Genomic DNA, 18,703 nt, shown 5'->3' on the forward strand with positions numbered 1-18,703 from the left:
TAAAGGGATGGAGAAGTGTGAACAAAACCATCAGAGAGGAGTGTTGGGGAATAACAGTTCAAAACCCATGGACCAGGTATGATGAACAAAGACAAGGAGTCAGAGATGTGATTAATTAAAGAAATTTACTGAAGAAATAGTTTGCAGTTTCATCAGCAGAAGTCAGCTTCAACACTCACGATGGAGTTCGTAGGCCGCTCTGCTTTACAATTCAAAAACACCAGCAATTATACCCTAACAGAGGTTGCTAATTGCGTCAATGCATAAGTCATCAAAATTCTGATTGGTTCTAACACCTAGATAAACTGAGACAATCTCCACATATGGACACAAGCTTGAAGCATATCTTCTGATGACTATTTTAGTGACAAATTATCAGAGGTCCGACGCGCTACGTCTCTCCAAAGACGTATATCTGATACGCTGGACATCGGCAGCGGAATGTTTGTCCTGGGACTGTCTGAGCTTCTCCCTGTACAGACAGATACTAACACACATACGCAGAGAAACACTTATCTTACTTCAAGGTTGCCTCAGCCCTAAACCTTATCAGGCATGGTTACACACACAGTGAGAACAGCTTATTAAAGCCATATTTAACTTATTCTCTAACATGCATAAATGTAACTTTGATTAATAATTATTCAAGAAATATTATAATTAATATTATTATGAAGGCCATTGTAGATCTGCCATCCACTCCTTCAGGAGAAAAAGTGTGAAAGAGAGAGACACAATGGAAAGGGAGGATTGCTTTCCTGGTCACTCCACCTTTCTGACATACCCGCTGAACACAAATATCATTCATTAACAGTAATCTGCCATTTTAACACTGATGTATGGTCCCTAAACAGCAAGCTACTGGTTCACATCCCTGGCTATAAAACACAGGGACAGTTTAAATATGGACCTGCTGGTCCAGGGATGACTGGCTATCCGTCTCTCCCTCCCTCCCTCCCTCCCTCCCTTCATCCTCTTGTCCTACCCTCCAGCAGAGCTCAGGTGCCGCACCATCGCGTCGCAAATGAACACATTTCCAGCGACCAGCACCTCTGATGGCTCTATGATTTCTGACAGGTCAACAGCTGGAGAGAGAGAAAAAAAGCTAGAAAGAGAGAAAAGACCATTTAAAATCATCCTAGAGTACAACTACTTATACTCAACAAAACGAATAAAGCAGTGAAACGCATTTATTGATTAAGAAAGCAATATGTCAAGATATATACCCAATATATACAAGCTCAGATAATGGCAACAGTAATGGTTGATCTTGGAATAGAATAGAATAGAATAGAATAGAATAGAATAGAATAGAATAGAATAGAATAGAATCACTAGCCAAACATTCTCATCTAATTCTATCGTGCACCAAGAAGATGGGGACTAAATTGGCAGACCTCTGTAATCAGCTTCGTTTAATGCCAAGTCGATTAAGGCGAGTTAATGAACACTGTGTTACCCGAGTATAAATAACATGAAAAGAATCACAACACAATCCACTCATTTACAAGAACGTAAATGTGCCTCAACATTCAAACATTAGGCCAGCGCAAAAGTTGATTCAAAGAATGTTAAGAAACATCAGAAGCATGAAAAATGTCCTCAACGTAAGCAGAGCTGTTACTGCCCTAATAATGTGTAATTTAAGCTTATCAGACACATTCACAACCTGGCCTCTTAAACATATTTTTCATTTGTATTCTTTTTTTTTTTATATATATATATAACAGTTTAAAGATTTTGTACAGAAGCCTTTTTGTCACGGTTCACACATCCACGGTCTCTCCTTGTCCCGTGGTTTGTCATGTGTGAGCGTGCTGTAAGTGTGGGGGGCGTGGCCGAGCCATCATCAGCTCACTTCCCTCAGCTGTGCCTCGTCATCTGCGCCAGCTGTAGCCCATTTCCTCTGCCATAAATACCCATCTCTCCTTCCTCTCCTCTGTCAGATCGTTCTTGATGTCTTCCTGCTACAGTGTTCCAGTCTTCACGTCATCATCTCGTCATCTGTGGTTCTGTTTGCTGTCGTGGATCGGAGTTCGTGTTGGTGTCATCGTGTCCTCGTCTCGTGTCTGGAGTTTCCCGGTCACCGTCTGTTCCTGTCTTCACCACCACTCCACCGCATAGCCCATCCAGTTCCTGTGTCACTCCATTACCTCTACCCTGTCGGTGTCTCACTTCATTATAGTAATAAACTTTGTTATTCACTTGCACACTGTTTCCTCATCTCTGCAGCCGATCATGACAGAACGATCTGACCAAGGAATGGAAGCAGCGAGTGTCTCAGCTACATCTCTGGAGAACTTCATTGCTCAGAGCATCGACAGGATGAACAGTCAGGAGGCGAGCCTGAGTAACACGGGTCGTATTATTCAGGCTCTAGTGACGCAGGTGTCCGAGCTCACCCAACAGTTTCAACAGCTACGAGCTCCCACTGTGCCACCCACGCCGCCAACTCCTCCCACGCCATCTGAGTCCCTCACCCAGGTGGAACCTCGCTTGCCTGTTCCCGAGTCATACGCCGGTGAGTCAAACTTCTGCAGAGCATTCTTAACTAGATGCTCTATGCATTTTGCCCTCCAGCCCCGGACCTTCAGCAACGAACAGAGCAAGGTGGCATTCGTGCTAACACTGCTCACTGGGAGAGCGGCACTTTGGGGAACGGCGGTGTGGGAGAATCAAGATCCATGCTGTGCCTCGTTCCAAGTGCTCTCCGAGGAAATGAAGCGAGTATTCGATCGCGCAGCCGCCGGAAGAGAGGCGGCCAGAATACTCGCCGATCTCCGTCAGGGTGCGAGGTCAGTCTCTGAGTACTCCATCGAATTCCGCACCCTGGCGGCGGAGTGTCGCTGGAACGAGGAGGCGCAGTGGGACATGTTCCTGCATGGGTTGGCTGACCGCGTCCACAGGGAGATCTACATCCTGGACCTCCCCACCACACTCGACAAACTTATTGACTTGGCCATCCGGGTGGACGCACGGCTCACTAGAGCGGAGTTACGCGCCACGGCTAATCGAGTCCCTGGTGGGTTTGAGAGTCGCCGAACCAACGACGGGGACGCGGTCAGTCCCAACTACGATCCCGAACCCATGCAGGTAGGGCGGGCTCGGCTCTCCCGGGAGGAGAAGGAAAGACGGAGATCCCTGGGTCTTTGCCTGTATTGTGGTGGGGCAGGACACCTACGAGATGGATGTCCAGTAAAAGACCAAGCCCGACAGTAAGTATGAGGCTACTGTCGGGTGGGATCTCCACCAAGAAGACCTCATCCACATCATCTACTCTCCTTCCGGTGAGACTGAGATGGGCTACACACACTCACAACTGTCAGGCCTTACTGGATTCAGGAGCTGAGGGGAATTTTCTGGACTATTCACTTGCCAAGAGACTTAACATTCCCACAAGACCCCTCACTCACATGATTTCTGTTCACGCCCTTAACGGCCAAGAACTACCCACTATTTCCTTGATCACTGAACCCGTCACACTCATCACATCAGGCAACCATTCTGAAACCATCCCCTTCTTTATCATGGACTCTCCCCTGGCACCCGTCGTGCTCGGCCACCCCTGGCTCATTTCCCATAACCCCAAGATTGACTGGCATCATAGGACCATCACTGCCTGGAGCGATCGTTGTCATAAGTCCTGTCTTGTGTCTGCTTGTCCGTTAGTCTCTGTTTCTATGTTTCAGGAGGAGGCAGTGGATCTGTCAAACGTGCCCGCGGAGTACCAGGACCTGAGAGAGGTGTTCAGTAAGTCTCGGGCAGCTTCTCTTCCTCCGCATCGTCCTTACGACTGTGCAATAGATTTACTACCAGGTATGTCTCCGCCTAAGGGCAAATTATATTCGCTTTCTGTCCCAGAAAGGGAGGCTATGGAGAAATATATTTCTGATTCTCTAGCTTCTGGGTTCATTCGCCCTTCCTCCTCTCCAGCGGGGGCGGGGTTCTTTTTTGTGGGGAAGAAGGATGGATCCCTGCGGCCTTGCATTGATTACCGAGGGCTGAACAACATCACGGTAAAGAATACCTATCCGTTGCCATTGATGTCTTCAGCCTTCGAGAGGTTGCAGGGAGCAGCCATCTTCACGAAATTGGACTTACGTAATGCCTATCATTTGGTCCGCATCAGGAAGGGGGATGAGTGGAAGACTGCCTTTAACACCCCTAGGGGGCACTTTGAATACTTGGTCATGCCCTTCGGGCTGTCCAACTCCCCAGCAGTCTTCCAGGCACTCGTCAACGACGTGCTGCGAGATATGGTCGATCAGTTCATATATGTTTACCTGGATGACATATTGATTTTTTCTTCATCTCTCCAGGAACATGTGCAGCACGTCCGACGAGTGCTTCAGAGGTTGCTAGAGAATGGGCTTTTTGTCAAGGCGGAGAAATGCGCGTTTCATACACAGTCTGTTCCATTTTTGGGGTACATTGTGTCGTCCGAGGGAGTGCGCATGGATCCTGACAAAGTCAAGGCTGTGGTGGAGTGGCCAAGCCCAGATTCCCGTAAGGCCCTACAGAGGTTTCTGGGTTTCGCTAATTTCTACCGGCGTTTCATTCGCAATTTCAGCCAACTAGCCGCGCCTCTGACCGCCTTGACCTCCCCCAGAACTACGTTCAGGTGGTCTAACACAGCTGAGGCTGCGTTTACCAAACTCAAAGGCCGCTTTGTTTCGGCTCCCATCCTCATAGCCCCTGAGTCCTCACGTCAGTTTGTGGTGGAGGTCGATGCGTCAGAGGTGGGGGTAGGTGCAGTTCTCTCCCAGCGCTCTTCCGCGGACGACAAGATGCATCCTTGCGCGTTTTTATCCCATCGTTTATCGCCAGCCGAACGCAATTACGACATTGGTAACAGGGAGTTGTTGGCCGTCAAGCTAGCGTTGGAAGAATGGCGTCACTGGTTGGAAGGGTCAGGGGTACCCTTTATCGTCTGGACCGACCATAAGAATCTTGAGTATATCAGAACTGCCAAAAGATTGAACTCCAGGCAGGCTCGGTGGGCACTTTTTTTCGGTCGTTTTGATTTTTCTCTCTCGTACCGCCCGGGTTCCAAAAACATCAAACCCGATTCCTTATCTCGTATTTTTGACAGTTCCGAACGCCCGTCCACTCCCGAGTGCATTTTACCCGAGACGCTTTTCGTCTCCTCACTCACATGGGAGGTCGAATCGAGGGTCAAGACGGCCCTAGAAGGGGTAATGCCTCCGCCCGCTTGCCCACCGAATCGATTATTTGTGCCGGAGGAATTAAGGTCTGACGTTATCCAGTGGGGGCATTGTTCCAACGTGGCTTGTCATCCAGGAGTAAATCGCACCGGCTTTCTGGTCAAGCAACGATTCTGGTGGCCGCGCATGGCTCGTGACATTCACAGTTTTGTTTTGGCTTGCTCGGTTTGTGCCACTGGTAAGACTTCCAATCGACCCCCAGATGGGTTACTCCAACCGCTGCCGGTGCCTTCGAGACCCTGGTCCCACATCGCACTAGATTTTGTCACCGCCCTCCCGCCCTCTCAGGGCAACACGGTTGTTTTGACCGTGGTGGACCGATTCTCGAAGGCAGCTCATTTCATTCCCTTGCCCAAATTACCGTCAGCCAAGGAGACAGCGGTAACTGTCGTAGACCACGTCTTTCGCTTACATGGCCTCCCGATGGACGTGGTTTCCGACAGGGGTCCCCAGTTTGTGTCCAAATTTTGGCAAGAGTTTTGTAGATTACTGGGAGCGACTGTTAGTCTGTCCTCCGGGTTTCATCCCCAGAGCAATGGCCAAACGGAGAGAGCCAACCAAGATTTGGAGAGAGTGTTGCGATGTTTGGTCTCCAAGAATCCTTCCTCTTGGAGCCAGCAACTCTCTATGGTGGAGTACGCCCACAATGCATTACCAGTGTCATCCACGGGCCTATCTCCGTTTGAATGTAGTTTAGGTTACCAGCCACCCATTTTTCCCAGTATGGAATCCGAAGTCGCGGTCCCCTCTGCTCACGCCTTCGTCCAGAGGTGTCACCGCACTTGGACTAGAGCCCGTGAGACTCTACTCCAAGTGGGGGCGCGCACCAAGGCCAAAGCCGATCGCCACCGGTCTAAGCCTCCCGTTTACGTCGTTGGTCAAAAAGTGTGGCTTTCTACTAGGAACATTCCACTCCGCTCCGTTTCTAATAAACTTGCTCCCAAATTCATTGGCCCGTTCACTGTCACCAAAATCATTAGTCCGGTGGCAGTCCGCCTCAACCTTCCTCCAGTGTACAGGAGGATTCATCCCGTCTTTCATGTATCCAAGATTAAACCCGTGTTTCATTCTCCCATTAATCCGCCAGCCCCGGTTCCCCCCCCGCCGCGACTCGTAGACGGGGAACCCACATTTTCGGTAAACCGCATACTGGACTCAAGACGGAGGGGACGCGGATTTCAGTACTTGGTGGACTGGGAGGGTTACGGTCCGGAGGAGAGAAGTTGGGTACCTGCGAGAGACATACTGGATCACTCTCTGATTGATGACTATAATCGACAGGTAGGGGAGCCTGGGAACGCCAGGAGGCGTTCTTAGGGGAGGGGTACTGTCACGGTTCACACATCCACGGTCTCTCCTTGTCCCGTGGTTTGTCATGTGTGAGCGTGCTGTAAGTGTGGGGGGCGTGGCCGAGCCATCATCAGCTCACTTCCCTCAGCTGTGCCTCGTCATCTGCGCCAGCTGTAGCCCATTTCCTCTGCCATAAATACCCATCTCTCCTTCCTCTCCTCTGTCAGATCGTTCTTGATGTCTTCCTGCTACAGTGTTCCAGTCTTCACGTCATCATCTCGTCATCTGTGGTTCTGTTTGCTGTCGTGGATCGGAGTTCGTGTTGGTGTCATCGTGTCCTCGTCTCGTGTCTGGAGTTTCCCGGTCACCGTCTGTTCCTGTCTTCACCACCACTCCACCGCATAGCCCATCCAGTTCCTGTGTCACTCCATTACCTCTACCCTGTCGGTGTCTCACTTCATTATAGTAATAAACTTTGTTATTCACTTGCACACTGTTTCCTCATCTCTGCAGCCGATCATGACACTTTTCCACAAATGAAATGGGTAATTGTGAGAAAGTTTAAACTGAGAAAATATATATATAAAAAACAGGTCCCACTTTATATTAGTATTATCAAAAAACACGTACAATGTACTTATTGTGTTCATATTAGTGCTGTCAAATGATTTATCGTGATTAATCGCATCCAAAAAAAAAAGCTTTTTGTTTACATAATATATGTATGTGTGCTGTGTATATTTTATTTTGGATGTGATTAATTGCGATTAATCGTTTGACAGCACTAGTTCATACTGTATTGCAAAACACTTTTGCTGCTATTGAGGTAGGATACGGCTAAGGTTAGGGACAGGTTTGGTGGTATGAGTAGGTTTAAAAGTGTCATAGAATGCATTGATACAGTATTTTAAATTGTTCTCTGATATCTACATAGAAGGTATGTGGCTTAGGTAAGGGCAAAAATTCTCCAGAAACGGTTTTACATGGGCATTTAGAACCCTAGGATTTCTCCCTAGAATGAAATGGTCTGTTATTGGCTTATTTGGAAGGGTCAAGACTAATAATGAGCTCTGCTCTCATTGGCTGTTTCACAGTGCGGCTCATTTCTCACACAGCAGGAAGGAAACACAAAGAGGAAAATATATATTTCAATACTTTCTCTCGCAGTTATATCATTGGGTAATTATATTGTATATAAAATGCAGGCATCAGGGAGCTGCTATTAATATGCGGGGCACTGAAACGACTTTCACTTTCGCTTTCGAGATTCATTATACTATGGAGCGGCAGTACTTACCAAACATTTTACAAGATCAGATGCTTGTCAATGGTGCTCAGGATCTGTAAATCATTCGCCATCATCCTCAGTCATCTCTCCTTACTCTGTTTATGTGGTAAGTGAAATCTTATGTACTGCAATGTAACAGGCTACCGATAGCAAGGCGCTAACCATGTCCCTTTAGTTTTTATTTTATTAGAAGGCGTTATTTGCTTTCCGTGCCTTTCTGAATACAGACACCAACCCATCCCTGCACTTCACATCCCCTGCACAGCCTGGAACATAACATTTATTTCCATGATCTGCCATTTTCGCTGTTGTCCTCGCTTGTTTCTTCACAATACCTGCAGAACTTCTGATGGTTCGGCTGGCGGCTGGCCTGGAACATGGGCGGGTATATGCAAATGTTGGGGGCATAACTATTAGTGATCCCGACTGTTACGTCACAGTCAGTGTTATGTTCTGATTCGCCTATTTTTCAGTGGTCTTTTTTATTCACAAGATTTACATAAGAAGGAGGAAACAATGGTGTTTGAGGCTCACTGTATGTCATTTCCATGTACAGAACTCTTATTAATCAACTATGCCAAGGTAAATAAAGTTTTCCATTCTATGGTACCTTTAAGGGTGAGTTAAGGTGTAAGGGATGAGTCAACAGTGTAATTACAGAAATTAATTACAGATATAATTACATGCAGGTATTTAAAAAAAATAAGTACAATGTAAAAACATGCATGTACATAATAAGTGCACTGTATCAAATTATTAGTTTAAATATAAGTTCACAGTAGTTGAGGACACTTAATATAAAAACATATTGCGGGATATAGTTGCAACTGCAAATAAAATTTGCAATTGAAGAATAAAGTTGCAATTGTGATTAACAGATATGAAGCTGCAATTGCAAAAATCAAAGCCAAAATTGTCAGAAAAGCCAGATAAAAAGACAAAACAGAAGTTAAAAAGGGTCAGAATTACTGTACCCTTTTGATGGTTTCCTCTGCGTTTTAATAATAACAAAAACTAATTTATCATATCTATGATTAAAATAACACCCCACATTTTTCAAATAACTAATTTCTTTGCTGCAATTGGTACACAGCCCAGCACCAGGGGTCCATGGCCGTACTTTGGTAAATGCTGGTCTACAGTGTAGTTTGAATGGCTAATCTAATTATTATTTTGATTAAAACTTTGCATAATAACCCAAATAGCAGCATTTGACTATTTATACCTGAACAGAGCACTATTTGCACTGAAGTACAAAAAGCATTACTGTCTATGTGGTGCACACAACATGCAAATATAAAAAGTGCGTTACCATTTATAAAATAGAACACAATATTAAATGCCATCTGCCATCTTATTTTATCACCTAGGGTTGATAGAATTTGCTAGAAGAACATTCACACTTTTTCTTTCTGCAAAAGAATTTGTGTTTATCTTACACAAATACAACGGCAAAACAAGACCAATGCAGCTATTGGTTGATTTTACCCATTTGAACCTGCATAATAAAGAATTGAAGTTTTCTCAGAGAGGCCCCTGGTGTTGCGGGAGACGTCGGCGGACTGTGAATCACGGCAAAACTCAGCACCAATCCCGGCCCAACTAATGCAGACATAAAGCTTTCTCCTCCAAATGAATAACTGCATATCTTAATCAAGTTAGCATCCAGTTATTTCGCCTGGCAAATAAATATTGCTATAATGTTATACATGGGGCTCTTTCCCATCAGGACTGGGCTATTAAAGTGATTGCATTAGAGCCCTGATAGTGTGAGAGATGGACACACAGTGACTTTTATGTGCCGGTGGGCCACAACATACAATTACAATAGCAAAAAAGTCATTTGGAGAGAGCGCAGTAATATGAGAATGGACACGGTGAGCTGACCTCTCTGTCCTCTCATTTCAATGCAGCCATTTTGTTTCGTGCAGTGAGGATCCATGGTGGCTCAGGGGGTAGTTTGTCCTCATTAGAGCAGCTCTGAATGGGAGCGCGGCACAGGCGCATGTCCGACACAATCTGATAACACAGCTGAGGAGTGGGGAAAATCAATCTGCTGTCGGCGTGACGAGGGGAAGTGTGAGGAGAGATGGCTTCCGTGGCACAAGAAAGGAGGAGAGGGTCGGAAACACAGAGTTTAAGTGAGGGGGAAAATGAGTCATGTTGTTGGCACTCGATCTACAGCAATGATGATTCTGAAGAAGAAATGTGCTGACACTTTAAAGACTACATATACAGCTGCCATTGCAAAGTCACTGCGATATTTCATCTAAATGCAGAGTGAATAAAGTGGCTGGATAAATTGGAAGATCCACAGTTAAGTTCATCATTCTAAGTCATCATGACCTCATTTTTTAGATGCTCTTATGAGTAGTTATGTACAATGAATTATGTAGTGTTTTATTTGCAGCTCTCTTTTTTCTCTTACTTTTTCTCTCTCTCCCTTTTCATGTCTCAAAGCTGGTCAGATATACACTACTGTTCAACATTTTGGGGAAAAAAATCAGTCAAAAACAATAAAATTATGAAATATTGTTACAATTTAAAATAACCATTTTCTGTCTTAACATATTTTAAAATGTAATTTATTCCTGTGATGGCAAAGTCATTACTTCAGTCTTCAGTGTCACATGATCCTTCAGAAATCATTTTAATATGCTGATTTCATGCTTAAAAAACATTTATTATGATCAATGTTGAAAAGAGTGGCACTGCTCAGTTATTTTGTGTTAACCAACATACTTTCTTTTCAGGATTCTTCATAGAATGGAAAGATCAACAGGACAGCATTCATATTAAATAGCTTTTTTTGTTGTTAATCAATTTAATGTGTCCTTGCTGAATAAAAGAAAAAAATTAAATAAACTGAATCAGTTGTCTCATAATAACTGTGCATTTATTAAACTATTTGCATTTTCTTAAATTAAGCTTGATAGTGGTCATATTCAAATACACACACATACACTACATTTGTTAGCTCTTGGTGCAAACAGCGCTGATGTTAATTCCTGCTAAGCCTGAACCTCTTTGTTCAGATTTTGTCTCCTTCCACATTAAATTTATGAAAATTGTGTTTCTAATATTCCTTGAGCCTGGCCCATAACGGCCTTATTAAATCAATTGGGTATGATTATACTGAAGAAAAAAAAAAATCAATGCCAGCCTGTAATTGCATATTACAACGTTATTTTCCGCATTGATATTGATAATATGTATGTTTACATTCCACATGATTAAAATCAATGTTGTAAAGTGAGTTATGACAGCTCCCGTTGATGAGTCACATTTATGGAGCGTGGTTAATAGGGTAGTTGATGCTTCACATAGAGTGCCATCATTTATCTCTATATAGAAAGCTTCCAGGGCCCAGAGCGAGTGTGCTTTCTCTATTTCTCTAGCTATCTTTTTCGCTTTTTTGTCTTTTTGCTTATAATTTTTTCACCAAATGAATTCACCAAACAAATGTTTTTGTTGGAATACATCCTTTTTTAACAAAATAATATTTTTACGATTTGCAAATCTTAATTGTAAATGTGAAGTGAGTAACATTCTTACTTATTCTACAAGTAAACTAAATGCTAAAGTTGATTTCTAAAATGTTATATGCGTTGTTCTTTATGTTTGAGCATCCTAACCATCCTGACATAGCAACATCATCTCATGTGGTACAGGAATGTCTGTTTGTCTGACCAATGACAGACAGAGGGGATGCTCAGGGAAATCATTTTTCGCAATTATGTTTTGTCCAGCCATTGATGCAGAAATTGGACACTTCACCTTCAAGTCCTTTATTAGATTTACAAATCATTGAAATAATGAGATTTTATCAAAAGTTTGCTTGCATTCACCTGGAAAGCAAGGTAAACATGAAATACTGAAAAAAGTTATTTACAACGTAAATGCATTATCATTTGACGAGTGGTGCACAATTTTAGAACTGTCTCAGTTTAATCTTGAAAATTTCCCCACTTTTGTGTATTTGCCTCTGATTCAATCTTCTATTACAGCCCAGAATTTGCACTTCCATTCCTGTTCGAGTGACGCGCCCATCACCCAAATGAGATTGGACTCCTCTGAAGGATGGATGCCCCTCTCCAAACTGTTTTCCCCCCTCTAAATAGCTGCGGCACTTTACACTGCCACTCGAAGAGCATTTTGTTGGTGCTCGGCACCTATGACGGCCTCACTCCTAATTGTGTTAGGGGGCTCTTTGGATTATGCGTTTTACTTTGGGATGCAATGTTTGCTGTGTGTTCCCCGTATCATGTGCCTCTCCTGCAGTTTGTATGCGAAACCAGATCCACCTCAGGGACGGGTCTGCAGTAAAACACAAATGTGGGGATACATTTGGGGACACAAACATACGGTAACAAGCGCACACAGACTCCGCTATCTGCACTGATATATCTTGATATTAAAAATACCCCATCACCCACTGTAAATGCTTTTTTTCTTATGTGAAAAGAATGCATTTTTATATTTTATTACTTATAATACCTAATATTTTAAATTAATAAGGATATTATGCTTCTTATTTATTTTATATTCTGGTTTAAATTGTATAAATTAAATTGTAAATTGTGTGTGTGTGTGTATTATATATATTTATATATTATATTACATTAAGTCATTTAGCAGATGCTTTTATCCAAAGCGACTTACAAGTGAGGACAATGGAAGCAATCAGAATCAACAAAAGTGCTATGACAAGTGTTTTATATATATATATATATATATATATATATATTTTTTTTTTTTTTTTTTTTTTTTTCTTGGAGAAAGACCAAATATCTAAGTACAAACTGGAGAGAAAAAATATATATATATGCAAGAAAATAGATTTTAAAACATACACACACAAGTTTGTGGCCAAACAGGTTTGTGCAGAAAAATAGCACTTTCACTTTGGCTTTCAGTTCATTTTTTGTTATTAAAGATATTTGGCCTATTAGGTAGAATTTGTAAGCCAGCCTTTTTACATGTACGATCATAAGGCCGGTACTGGGATGGTGTGATAGAGGACCTGCAAACCCCACCCCCCAATCCACATCCCCAGGTCTCAGTCTGCTCTGTCGGTGAAGCTTTAACTTTAATTAAAAGTTTCTTCCCTGTAGGTGACCTACATCCCTCTGCAAGGTGACTGAGAAAAAGAGGGAAATTATTATAAAAAAGGAGGGTGGGAATAAATGATGGAAGTGTATCAAAAAGAAAAAAGTAAAAACAGAAGCAACACAATATAAAAAATATATAGTAAAAAAATAAATAATAAATAGAAAATGTATGTTATATTATATTTTGTTCATGACATAAGTATTTAGCTATACACACAAGAGTAAAAAGCAAAACAAAATTATTTTTTTTGTCTTGTTCATCAATCATGTCTGATAGACAAAGCTATCTCTAAAGAGAGAGGTTCATTACAGAGGACATATTTTGACTGTTCTTTTATCAGTAAGTGCTGAAACACTATGTCAGTGCTGATCATAAATCACTGAGTCATGATTATAAGACAGCAAGCATCTGTCTGCTAACACTTCCCCTGGCAAATGATAATTGAGAATCAGATTCTCAGGACGTGGCACCATGTTACACCTCCCTGAGCTCACCTCACAGAGGACCCCGATCTACAGGGGCTCCCCTGTTCTTCAGCACAGTCCAAGGGGGAGAGAGATGAGAGAGAGAGACGGAAGCGCGGGGGCCCAGTGGATGGCTTCAGGACGAGGGAGCTCTCTGTTTCACTTAGTGTCTGTCTCCCGCAGCTGAGCCCTCCTCTGACTGGGACTTTATCTGCGTTCAATCATGGCGCAGCTCCAGCAGGCCAGATCGTTGGCCACCCCGGGCTCCCGGACAGTGAAATATGGCCACAATTAGCCCCGGACACAGTTCAATGATGATAAAGCGCATTCGCACCTTTTACGCCATGATTAAAAGGCCTGTCCGCTCAGCCACTGATAGAGAGAACTAATTTCACATTATTATTATTATTATTAGCATTCCTTGATTGTAATGCACTCACCCATTCCTCCCTCTCCCTTTCCATTCCTTCTTTCGTAGCATCCAAGCCTCGGATAGATGCCGAGGGGCTCTTTATCATTTACACATCAGCGGCTGTGCATTGCTCGCCTGTCTGCCCCATTTATTTTGCCTCTCTTTTCTATGTATACCTATATCACTCTATCTTTATTCACATCTATCAGCGCATACACAGGGCGGCCCATCTGCCCGGAGCAACTTCTCCAAACAAACAAGACACCTGCAGAGAATATTACACAGTTCCGTCAGCGCAGACCCTCCAATGTCATCCACGCAGATATGAACCCCACTACCATGGAACGGATACACACATACAATCACACCGAAAAAAGAAAAGAAAAAACAGGCGTAAAGTCACTCCTCACCCCAAAAGAGTTGATAAATGGAGGGGCCATAATGAAATGGAGACATCAAGGAGCATGAAAAGGAGGTGAGAAAAGAGAGAGGAGGGGGCCGTAATCCTGCAGCAACAGAACTGTCTACGGAGAAAGAGGGAAAAAGAACAGGGGAGTGAAAAAGAGAGAGAGAGAGAAAGAGGCAGAGGAATAAGAAGGATCGCCTTTCGTCCGTGTTCCATCAAGGGAGAAATTACACATTTACTAAGGTTTTTTCTTAGGACGACGGCCCCCATAGATCAAACCACTGGATGTACGAGCCAATTTTCAACATGAAATATAGACACCAAGAATCAATTTCACCTGTGTTCTCTCCCCCTCCTCTCCTCACACCAGCGGCCGGACCCATGGATCAGACCATGCTTTATGTCTTCCCGTTACCCGTACACTGTCCGATACACCTCCATTACGAATGTCGAGCGTGTGTATGATATAAGTATATTAAATAGACTTATTTAAATAAATCATGCTACCTGGCTCTGTCTGGGATTCTTCCGGAGGTAAAAACCTGCTTTTTATCCTTTTACCAGTTCTAAATTCCAGTATTATGGGAATAACCAAGAAAGAAAACATATGAAAATGAAATGAAGCAAGAACTATAAATCAATAAAAATACATGCGATTTGGTTATGTTTACAATATGAGCACAATTTGCAAAAGCATAAGTGCGTATATATAATGCCGCAGCATCATACACTCAAAAAAATGAAACCTTGACTTTAATTAATTTTTTCTTGTCAACAGGTTCCACAAAATATAATTATGAAAGTTGAAAACAAATATTTCAAGGTTATCTAACTTAATGGGGTTGTTTTAGGGAGAAATAATATTTTTGAGTCAAGCCAACTATTATCATTAATTTTTGCTCAACAAGAGACATTTGAGTTTAACCAACTAAAGTCAGTTATGTTATATGGACTAACCAAATTTGTTTAGAATTTGCATATTACATATTTGTTTATTCAAAGTAAACTAATGATTTTACAACAAAACATTAAATTCAAGCTTAATCAAAATAAAACGCTTTCGCTAACTTTAATTTTTACTAGTTAGGTTGAATTAACTCTAGTTTGTCAACAGGTTCCACACAAAATACTTTAGTAAACTCAACTCAACATTTATTAGTTCCTTTATTCACAACACAAGAGTTTATCAACAACACAACTGTTTATTATCAATTCTGTTTTACAAAAGAGAGAAAAAAAAAATAGTTAAACATACCCATGAGTGGCAGCATTTAAAGTTGGTTATCTTTACCTTTAAAAAACAAAAAAAACTCTGGACACGCTTTACATGACAAAAGAAACGTCACCCAGAACAGTGGTGTGTGTCTCACACAAAAAAAAGGTATATAAACTTAAGTGCTTTTCAATTAAATGGTTTCAAGTGCAAAGCAGGCCTTCATGTTAAACGCCACACGTTTGTTCACTCATACAGTTTGTTTTTAAGCATCTGTACCTTGGTTGAGAGTCTGGTAGCATCCAGCTGGAGGAAGATTTTCTGAAGCACCTCAAAGAATGTTTTCAGTTCCTGAGGATAACTGAGGTTCAATGCATATATGACACCCATTAAGAGTGCACATGCAGAAGCGATGTCTCCCAAGTCGTGAAGCACTTCAACACCCTCAATCACTATTCCAACAACTGGAGTGGTGGCGGCATCACCTCCCTCAGCATTAATGCTGTAGATGCCAAAGACAACTTGTTCAAGGTCCCTCTGGGCAGCACAGCCATCTGAATCCTTTCCACACACAAAAATGGACAACAATGAAATCACCAGCCAATTACATAATTCCAAAGAGCTCAATGCATTGCAGTTTTCTCCATAAATGTTTTAAAATAGTGCTTGATTACTAACTTTTGGTCCAAACTGATTCCTCACAATTTGTACACTCACTGGCCACTTAATTACACTTGTATGATCTGATGCCATCTAATATAGCAGCACTGCCATAAGTTCTACTTTTATAAGATTATAATTTTTACATTTTTAGATTAAATTATCAGAAACATGACTTTGGTCTAGACCAAAATTGCCATTCCTACAAGTCATATCCCACAATGTTAAATGGATATTGTGATATTCTTAAAAGCCCTATACCGTTACTGCTGCAGTAATTGTTAGTATTACCTACCAGATAGTCTTTGAAGAGACTGCTCGGATCTTCATTAGATAGATACAAAGTGCCCTGTGGAGGCACTCCCTCTTCTTTTCAACAGTTTCATTCTAAATAGAAAAAAAAGTTCTGTTCTTTCTGTTGCTTGTAACTTTGAATGGTCATTTTGAACGTCAGTACATCAGTTTCCTCAAAATTCTGGTTATTTATCCATAGTGTGTAGTGTAAATACAAAATAGCAATTTGTTTAAAGAAAAAAAAAATTAGCTGTTAATCTCAGAAGCTTTGTGAAATAGAATCAAAGAAATGTTATATTCATACAGGGTGCATTTGCAATGTTATTGGTTTCTGACAAATGGCAACACAGACTAGTCAAAATTTACTTATTCCTAAATGTGTTCTACAAAGTAGTAAACCACACCTGTGCAGTCGGAGCAAAGGTGAGGTTAATTTTCTTTCCTTTAGATCCACCCGTCTTCAGCACTCTGATGAGCTGATCAGCGTGGTGGTCAAGTTGTGCAAAAAACGTTGTGACGAGGGGAACAGTGGTAATCCTCAGAAATTCTGCTTCCACCTTTAAATAATGTCCACAAACAACCTGTTATTGGTGTATACTAAATAATAATAATAATTTTACTAAAAACACCATATATTACTGTATTCTATAATTCTTTCATTTGAATATTTAAGCACACACACCACCCAAAAAAACAAACAAAACAAAAAAGTGCTTTCAGTTAAAAGAAGCTTGACTTGCAAAAAATAAATAAATTTTAGAAGAGTTTTACAAATAGCAAACCATATGACTTAAAATAATTTAAAACATTTATATAATCTGTTAAAAACTGAAATTATCAATTGCTACTGATACTTAAAAGTAAACAGGATACAAACAGAAACAAGCTACTCAGAACTAACAAATTAAATGAAACTAAATAAACGCAAGAAACAGTATTTACATTAGTAGATGTTGCAGATCTTACCTATTGTGAGTAAGTTACCTTGGCAGGAACAGAAAACACACCTTTTATTAAGGACCTGAAAAATTGCAAAGCATAAAAACAAACAAAATGATTAGATAAAGATTGTGAAATTTAATTAATCTGAAAAACTACAAACCAACAAAAATAAATCACACTTTGTAATTTTTATTGAAAGTATCACAACAAATTGGAAAATACAAAAGTTTCAAACCAAGTATTGATAGAATACACCGCGTCTTTTCAAATTAAAATTAAGAAATGTATTACACTATTTGAGAAATGTAATCCTATTTACAGCCTTAAAATTATGAAAAGTGAATATAAGACATTAAGGACAGACAGGAACCCTGCAACTGACGGAAAAAAAAATCGTAGACTCGCTCCAGTTTAAAAATCCATCGTAGCGACGGAGAACTTTAATAAATGAACTCTCTCTTATTACGTTTTCTTTTCGCCCAAATAATGTAAATATGCAGCGGACCAACCTGCGCCATGTGGCTAAGCTAGCATGCTAACTTCAGCATGTCTAAGACGCTAGAACTCTCTAAAACTAAAGCAGGCCAAAAATAAAGAACATATCTCTTATTACAAATAAAAAATGATCGATACTGGTGGAAAAACAAATATCCTCCTACCTTCACCAGTCGTTGAAAAGGTAAGACGTCCCTCTGTCAAAACCAATCGAAGAAAATCTTTGCAGGGGGTCACGCAGGTGTGCAGATTCAAATACACGTTAGTCTGACGCGTCTTGCTCTTCTTCTTCTTTGGGGTTTCATGGCAGTTGGCGTCGCACTATACTGCCACCCTCTGGGTGTAAGAATTTTTTACTTAACATAAATGGTTTGTGTTTAGACAACGCGTTAGGATTTTGTACAGTTAAGTTGAGACATAATTACGTGGACTTTAATAGAAAAAAACATTTCAAGTCAACAAAGACAATTATTATAAGTAAACTGAATATACAAATATTATGTAAAGTGCACAACCTTCCTTGTTCATTTTTTTGAGTGTAGGCGCATTCCCAGTGGGAAAGTTAATTACGACACTCCCAGCATCCAGATATTATCAAGGGAGAGTGAGCTTGTGATAGCAAATTATTCTCATGGTTTGTTGTGGCAATGGATTTTACAACATGTGGTAATGCTTTTAACAGAGAGATGCTTACACAGCTGTTCGGTTTGCACCTGGACAGCAGGAAGTGACTCTCAAGACTACTTCCGCTTTGCTAAGAAAGACATACAGCAGATGTTTGGTGTGGAATGGGTTCTCTTTTTCACTGGATAATACAGAATAGAGAATCTAGATGGTTTTTTTGTGCATAGCTGAAGGAACAGATGCTGTAGACATACATCAAAAAAATATATATATACATT

General features: G+C 41.5%; 1 long non-coding RNA gene across 1 annotated transcript; it reads right to left on the reverse strand.

Moving 5' to 3' along the window:
* Positions 1-15,333: 15,333 nt before the first annotated feature.
* Positions 15,334-18,342, reverse strand: LOC306881192. Its single transcript, XR_013785128.1, has 5 exons — positions 17,966-18,342; positions 17,331-17,385; positions 16,769-16,921; positions 16,366-16,457; positions 15,334-15,971 (listed from the first exon to the last, which is right to left on the reverse strand). It is a non-coding gene; the product is annotated as an uncharacterized lncRNA (long non-coding RNA).
* Positions 18,343-18,703: the final 361 nt, after the last annotated feature.

Source organism: Barbus barbus (genome assembly GCF_936440315.1).
Source record: "Barbus barbus genome assembly, chromosome: 15".
In the NCBI taxonomy this organism is placed as follows: domain Eukaryota; kingdom Metazoa; phylum Chordata; class Actinopteri; order Cypriniformes; family Cyprinidae; genus Barbus; species Barbus barbus.